This window comes from Gossypium arboreum, chromosome 8 (assembly GCF_025698485.1).
Source record: "Gossypium arboreum isolate Shixiya-1 chromosome 8, ASM2569848v2, whole genome shotgun sequence".
NCBI classification, from domain to species: Eukaryota; Viridiplantae; Streptophyta; class Magnoliopsida; order Malvales; family Malvaceae; genus Gossypium; species Gossypium arboreum.
Genome location: NC_069077.1, coordinates 7,235,317 through 7,244,664, shown reverse-complemented (window position 1 = coordinate 7,244,664; position 9,348 = coordinate 7,235,317).

Genomic DNA, 9,348 nt, shown 5'->3' with positions numbered 1-9,348 from the left:
CTTGTCTTTTTTCCCTGGAAAATAATCTCCATGAAATCACTTACCTGCAAAACAACAGTCAAAGTTTTTCAATATTGTTTCCAAACATCATGTAGTCTTAAATTCTGTTTTAAAACCAATGTGTTGATTTGAGTTTGGTCCCAAATTTTTTTTTTTTTGTGTGAGAAGCAATAAAGCTGCTGATTTTGTCAACTGAGTTGAGGCATTAATTTGAAAGGTACATCAATGGCAGAAAGAAAGGGAAGACCTTTGTGTTGTATGAGTGTAATCCTACAATTCACATGGGACACTGTACGGTTTTTTTTTTTTTACAGAGATTTCAGTGAAACAGGTTTTTTTTTTTTTTTTTAACATGTTCAACCTTAGATTTGATGATGATGTCCCTTTTTTTTTATTTTGGGTGATTGTGTAATGAAAATGAAATGCCTACATTCATTACCCTGTGGAAAACTGGAAGTTGTAAAGTATTGTTAGGCTAGCCTGGTGGGTTGGAACCAAATTTCATGGTTTTGTTTGTCTCTTCTGAAATTTTCTTTTTTACTTTGTCAATTGCAAAATAATTAAATAAAGACAATAAATGTGAGAATAAGATCACTCTTTGGTGTTTAGGGTTGTTATGAACAAAACATTTGAAGAACACTTCAATTTTTGTGCAGTTATCAGCAAAGTTTCTTTTAACAAGTTTGTTTAATAAATCATCTAAATTAATTTTTTATTTGATTGTTATAATTAACAATATAATTATGTGTTGTGTGTGTATTTTATTTATGTATAATATAATTATTAAATTTATACTCAATGATTTATTGTTTGTTTACTATTATTATTCATGAATATTATTTGTGAACATGTTTGCAAATGTGTTTTTCTAATGTTTATGTACAACTTCATTTAATTTATACGAATGAAGATGAACATGCATAAATTTTAAATAAAAGAACACAAATACAATTTTGAGATTTTTAACAAATATGAATTGAATACAAACTAAACATGAACAAACTTAAAAATAGACAAACGAACATAGGCATAGGTTTGCTCGTTCAAGTTCAATTCATTCATAACCTTACTAAATTTTTTAAAATGTTTGAATTAAATATTTAAAGTATCAAAATTATATCAATCATGTTTGGGTTTAAATGTCCAATCCAATATGATACTTTTAAAAACATATGTACCTACCATATGAATAGCTTGGGTTACACAAACTAAAAAAGATAACCTTCGTACATTTTATTGATACTGGTTATTTTTTTAACACGTTAGATTTAAATTGTTTACGCGGTAAATACACACATATTTAAATTTTAATCCATGTATTTTAAATACGTTCCACGCCAAGTTTGAACTGACATTTAACTCCTGAACTGACGGTTAAGCCAATAGAATAATCTGATCAATATAGTACTCATATTTTACAGACTAAATTAGATCATTTTCAAGTTTATGGGCCATTTTAAAATCTAGATGATAACTTTGAGACTTTTGGTGAATTAACCCTAAACATGAGTTCTAATTTGCAGAGGTTTGTCCTTCAATAACATTTGGACAAATTTGATGTATACTTTCTCTACTTTGGGATTAGCATGGATATGATATAATTATCGTAAAATTATAGAGGACTTTTTTCATAAAAAAATTATAAGGGATTTTTTTTTCCTTTTTTTAAAAAAAAAATTATTACGAATGAAATCGTGGTTTTAATAAGAAAATGGAAAGATATGATATTTTCAATCAAATATTTTTCTTCTGGTACATATTAAATCAGGAGCATGAAAATAATTTTAGGGGCTAAAAATTGTTTTAGGGCATAAATAAATAAATAAATATTTTGAAAGGGTTAAAGTACACTTTTATCATCTCACTAATTTATAATTTTATAATAATTAAATGAATTAATATAAATTTTTTCATTTTTAAGGAGTCAAGGCTATTGCCTGCCCTCTCGCTCTATCTCTGTACTAAATGCTAAACTAGATATGGTTAGAAATTCTAATTATACTTCAAATTTTAATACATTAAATTAAGTCGTTTTATCCGTCTAGTCAAAATCTTGATAATTAAATATTAGCTTAGAAGCATATTTAAAAACTATTTGCACTTACTATATTGTAGCTTGATATGATGTGTTAAAAAAATATAGTCCTCGTAGGGTCAACAAGATCAAGAATGTCCTTGTAGGAACAACAAAATTAGGAATTTTGATATGATACGTTAAAAATGATATAGCATTAACAAAATCAAGAAATTAGGGAAAGAGCTTAGATAAAATTATAAAATTTTGATGGGTTAAAATTAAAATTTTTTATTTTAGAAGGATTTATATTAAATAATTAATCTTTAGAAGGCCAAAATTTTCTTTCCATTTATTAAAACAACTAGAATACTTTAAATTGAATTATTGATATTTAATAGTAACTAAAAATGAAGTCCTTGCTCTGCTCGAACTTAATCTTTCTTCACATTAGATCCAAAATCAAGGCCAAGAGGAGGCGGTAAGAGGTTTTGGTCACTCCAAAATTGTTAAAATTTGCTTTTTAGTCCTTTAAAATACTTTTGAGATACAACTGTAAATTTGCACTAGTATGATACCTTTAAAAAATGTAAAATAATAAATTAAGACAATGATAGAATTATATTTCACCCCTTAAAAGTTTATAATTTAATTTTGCCTCCAAAATAAATTTCAACATTTGTTCCCTCTTTGAATATTTAATGCTAGAGGTAAAAGTACTATAAAGCCCTTATATTAGGAGTTAGACTACATTTTGCCTCATATATTTAAAAAATGGGCAAACTAGTCTATTTACATTAGATTAAGTAGCAAATTGGTCCTTTTTGTTGAAAAATTCATTCATTTGTATTGTTAAAAACTGGTGTGGTTGATTAAATAACCAGTGATATATGACGTGCCACATATACATCATATTGACATATATGGACAAATTTTTTACAACAAAAATGAATGAATTTTTTTAATAGAATGATCAGTTTGCTCATTGGTCTAATTTATAAGAGCTAATTTACTCATTTTTTGAGTAGAGAGGTAAAATACAAATATAAAAGCCTCCACGATACTTTTACTTGCTCGAAAATTTAATTCATAATATATATATATATATTGTTAGAGATTCATAATATGTTATTCTAAACAAAATAAATTCATAATATATTGATACTTTAAAATTTTAATGGATACGATAATAAACCTATAAATAAACTGTTTATTTTTTTTGTAATGGTTAAAATGTACACAAGTTTTTGTACTTTTCAAAGATAAAATTTAGCCCTATATTTTTATTTCATGGAATATAGTCTTTCCACTTTTCAGGTTTAAAATTCAAGTTCAACTTTTAGTACTGTCAATTTTTTTGTTAAATTCAAGTTAATTACAAATTCATTTTTGATTAAATGACTATCAAATGAGTTTTTTATTTTAAAAATATCACAGCAATGAATTTAACAAAAAAATAACAGTATTAACAATTGGACCTGAATTTCAAAATATAAAAATAAAAAGACTAAATTCCATAAAATATAAGTATAGGAACTAAAATCCTAATCTTCAAAAAATACAGGGAGTTGTGACATATTTTAACCTTTTGTAATCATCAACGCTGATTGTAATCAGAAATGCATTAAATCCAGAAAGACAAAATTGGAATCCGAATCATTACTTACGGAATTAGTATACAAAAAGCTAGAACAACTTCTACTATTTGATTTTGACGTAAGCCTGAAGCAAGTATCAACCCCACTGTAATGCCAGATTTTGCATTTACTGCATCTATGGATCATTTTGAAAACCGAAAAAAGAAAAAAAAATCTGTGAACATCTTATTCAGAGCTCTTTTTTCATGACCGACAGCCAATGGCCTACATACATATACATATACGTATGTATATACATAAACATATACACATGCATATAGAACAGGGTTGCTATGCTGTTCATCAATAGACAAAAAATGGACCAAAAAGACCAGTGTTTGTTTACAGTTGATATGTAAGTTACTGTTTTATATTTTTGGAACAAAACAAACTCAACTACTGTGGGTAGGTATTAGGTTATATATATAGCAAACAGAAAGCTGTGCATTAGCATACATGGCAGGCAACAGTAATGTTCTTGTTTCTATGGATTAAAACATCTTAATTTCTGGGTGTTTTATAACAATAGGTTGTCAAAACAAATGGTTACTTTCAAAATAATTTGCTTATCTTTGTAAAAATGTTGGATCATGATTAATGCTAGTCCGAGCATGTGGGATAGGCCCAAAATTCTTAACATGGAAAAAAAGAACACTGCTAAGTTGACTGAAAAGGTTCCTTATACGTTGCTGCTGTCATGGCATGTGCAAGATTCACCGTGACACTTATGGCAAACAACTTTTCTTATTATAATATATGTTTTTCGGACTCTTCATATTCACATGGAACATAATCCTCGATAATCTTCTATTTGTTAGTACAGAAAGGGGTTGAACTTTATACAGATGTAAGCTGGTATTAGTGATTATAAATAAAGGGGCAGAGATGATGGTAGGTCACTAAACTGGTAAAAGAAGATGGGGAAAGGCTGTTGGTGATTTGGTAGCAGCGCCAATGCAGCAACGGTGGTGCTGATGTTGGGCCCGGTACTTGGTGTTTAATTTGCCAGGGGAATCAGCAGATTTTTCTTTAAGTGGGTGACACAAAGAATAATGGTTAAGAAAGTGGGTGGTCAACATGCTTAAAAGTTTAACCAGTGGAAAGTATGGCAAAGATGTGATAGAATTGTTAGTGATCATTGAGCTAAATAGACATTACCGGCATTGCAGTTTCCTTTCTTTAAATTTCAAGCAACAAAAGTATGAGTTTTGTTGATGTGGTTCGGCTCTGTAGAGAGTTCTACGAATTGATAGGTTAAGTTCAGTATTATCTTTAACTTTTGTTAGGGTTTTATCTCTTATAGGAGTATCTTATACTGCATGAATAGGTGTAACCATTCATAAAATGAAGAGTTTGTGCAAGGTCTTAACTTGGTCTCATGAACTATGACTTATACGCCATAATTAGGGAGCATGTTTTGAGCTCAGTTGCTCCTACCGTATCAACTTGCTCCAACTTTTGATAGAATAGAGAGATAAACTTTGATCGAGTACAATGTTGGACTTGTTGATATACTCCTAAGTTAATGAACCCTAAGATTCTCGGTAGAGCCTAGGCACATCAACAAGTTCCATTCTATGTTTTCTTTTCTTTATGGCTAGATAAAATTTAAATGTGGAGAAATTATTACAGTTGAAGGTAAAGATAAATTATAGTTTGAAAGAATATTGAAAGTGGTACTTATAGATCACCCATCAAATGATGCCACTCAAGAGACATTTAAATCTTGGTGCTTATCAAAGAGGGGTAGAATATAAAAGGAACCTAAGTGGGCCAAGTCCCTCGAAAGTTTAAAAGATTATCATTAAACCTTTACAAATTTTAAAAATTTTACTTAAATTTATCTCTCAAATTTTTTGAAAATCCTAATTAAACTCTATCGAAGTTTTGAAAATTTTAATTGAACCCACTAAAATTTTCATAAATTTTAATTATTTTTTAAAATATTCTTATTAAACCTAAAAATTTTAATAAACTCTTCAAAATTTAATTTCAAGTTGGGTCATAATTGATGAATATACTCAATCAACTGAATTAAACCAGTTTAGCAAGTTCTTCACAATTACATGTAAACAAATTGCCAATCTCCTAGTTTTTCATGCTCTTGGTCGTGCAATAAGATGATAATTATCATGATTTATCATTTACATATATCCATACAAAAATTAAGCTAAAGTAACAGCAAAGGAATCACAGTAAATCAAGTTCAAAGCATGGACAAAATTGTTTCAATTGTTAGCCTTGCAATTGAAATCATACATCCCCCTTTAGGTAAATCATTATGGTAAGCAAACAGGATAGCTATCATTACAAAAGACTGTGTTGCATGTGATGTATAGCAAAATGTGCAGGCAAATGTTTAAACCAAAAGGGTCTTTTATATGCAAAGAAATCTGATGCGAAGCATCTTAAGTTTCATTGTTTTGTCTTGGGATCAAGCCTTGTCCTCTCGTTACTCCCAAAAAATAGTTAGTACGAATGGTATTATGGTTGTCGATTGACCCCAATGTTCATAGAGGTCATGGTTCGAGAGCACGTCCCTTAAATTTTTTTTTCAAAAATGATAGATAATAAAAATATAAGAAAATTAGATTATTCATTATAGGGGTGATTAAAGCTAACAATATCTGATTTGTGTGATGCTTAACATTAACAATAGGACGAAGTTAGAAAATTACTTTAAAAGAGGTCAAAATAAATAATAAATATTAAAGATGTTAAAGTATAATTTTACTATTATATTAACATATAATTTTATAAAAATTTAAAGGACTGAATGATAAATCTAACCATTTTTAAGCTTTCATGGGATTTCAAAAGAGATCATGACATGCCTTAAATCAGCTTCCTAAGATAGTTTATGATTCAGTTTATTTGTAATAATGTTGAAATGCTAAAATGGAATATGTTCCTCCAATATATTTTTGGACCAACACCACCAAGTTAGTTTATATAATATAAATAAGTAAAATTAAAAAAGGATTAATGAGAATATACATTCTAATATCCACACCAAATTGGTTCAAAGGCAGGTTTTTTTTTTTTTAAATTTGCATGTACACCCCACATAAAAGGCATCTATAATGAAGTTCAAACATCCCAAAATGAAACAAGAAATTATACCAAATCCCTGAAACATTTGTTGGAACATAGGGTGTCATGTAATAATATTGTCTTGGAAAAAAAACACATGAATATATATAAGCATAAACGCGTGCCAAATAGTGATGATGATTCAGGTAAAGTTTATTTATAATTTCAATTTGATAAATTAAATCAAATTTATATTGTTGAGAAGATTTTATTTAAATATTATTTTAGTCTAAATATGATTACTTTTATATCGTAAAATGAACGAGGATAGTTATGATTATACCAAAAAAATAATTGGATTTGAATTATAAATTTTAAATTTTTTTTAATTTACCAATGTTTGTAAATTCATAATTTAAATTTGTTTAATCTAAATCATATTTTGTGATGAATGATTCATCCATTGCCTTGCTTGCATGTAGTTGGGGTAATGCATGCCAATGGTGATGTATCCAATGGCAGAATTGACCATTTTCATGGCAGACATGAAACTTTTTTATTTGGTACATGACATGAAAACTTGATGAAGATGAAAGGAATAGAAAGGTTAGTAGTGGGAGATAAATCATATCAAATGATAACAAGTAAAGATCTATTCAATTAAAAAAAGCCGACCAAAAATAAAACAAAAAAACAGGTATAATTATGTGGGGAAGGGATTCCACTTATGATACCCCCACTTAAAAGAACTCCCCCTAAACGTGGTGGTGGTGGCCGCTGGCGGTGGCTAATCATAAAACATCATCAAAAAGTGGCAGCACCGCCTCCCACCTTCCCCTCCCTCCAAGTTTTGGGTTTTACTTTTACAAATTGATCCAATTAGAACTTAGAGACTTAATTTAGATTTTACACATAATACAAGGACTAATAGTAAAATTTGAATTAATCTTATCAAATTAATTCCTTCACTATTAAATAAATCAATTTAATCATTGTATTATTTAAAAATAAAATTAAAATTTAACAAATTTTAACCTTTATTGTTTAAAGAATATCATTAATACTTTTTAAAGATTTTATAGCTTTGTAAATCAAATATTTTATTTAAATTTAAATTGTAGATAAAAATAATTTTAAATAATAAATATTAATTCTATTAAAACTTAAATTTGTTGACTTCTTTTTAATATGACTAAATTGAGAAATTTGCCAATCACATTGGCCTTTGTTCATGTCTAATAGCAACAGTGTTAAAATAATTAATTTTGAATGTGTTGATTGTTAAATCTTGAGAACAAATGTGCATGTTGTAATATGAATAATTTACTTTAGATTTGGTGTCCCATTCAATCAAATCAAACAAAGATTTTAGGGTTCCATTATGGTTAAAAATATAATATATTGAACTTCTTAAAATATTTTAAATTTTCTTTTTCAGAAAGTACCAAAAATTAAAATAACTTGATATCCAATACATATGTTATGCCATTTCCATTATATTTTTTAAATAATATTTCCATTAAAAATAAAATTTGAAGTTAAACTAAGTCGAGTTTTTAATCGAGAGTAAAGCTCATTCACTACTGTTTTCTTCATTTATAAAACTCAAATTCAAAATTTTATTTAAGAACTTTGAATTTTTATGGTGATTTCGGGTTAATTAGTTAAACCAATCATTAACACTATTCTAATCATTGTCTTTTTTTCATTAATGATCCCTCGACAAAGAAAAAAACAAGAGTATGGGTTATCATGAAATTATCCCAAGTTGATGGCTTCCATGGCAATGCAAATCAATGTCTTCTACATAACTTATAACTGAAGTTTGCTACAAAGACAAACAATGCATAAAGGAGGGAAAAATAATCTGTTTTGGTCTATTTATGATTCTAGTCTCTCTGTGTTAAAATTTGAGATTTAATCGTTCTAATTTAGTATAATTTAATACTCTATTTCTATTGATCCAAATTGATAATATTGATAGTTGCCTCCGTTAAAATTATGACATAATATTTTTTTAATTATTGTTTGATCATATAGTTGTCAATAAAATGCTTAAGATGTTCTAAAAAGAATTCCAAACCATTATTCTAACAGCATCGACTAATAGTGCTATCAATTTGGGCTACAGAGACTAAATTATGCCAAATTGGATAAATTAAATCCCTAGTGTCAACATAATAAAGGGACTAAAACCATAATTCGACCGAATGTTTTGTATACATATGTTTAAGAGAATAAAAGAAACAACTAACAAAATGGTGAATGCAATGGAAGGCACATCGTGCTCTCAAATAGAAAGCTCAAGTTCAAATCCTCGAGATGATATTGTCAAGAGCAATGTTGTTTGAACCGGATTAGACTATTGGTTGGACTTTAAACCGACTGAGGGATCGATCTAAAAATTGACTTTAAATTGGTTAGACGAGAAATCAATATGAACCAATTGAACCAATTAAAAATCAGTTGAACTGGTGGTTAAATCGGTTTTTTAAATTGGTTTGACCGTTGACTTGATCGTCGGTCTGGTAATAAAAAGATTAGTTGAGAGCTTCACCAACCATAAAACGAATATAAAAACACATTTGTCACTAAGAAAAAAGCAAAAAGCATGCAAAAAGATGTCCAAAGATGACAACTCTTTTTTTTCCCCCACTTTTTACC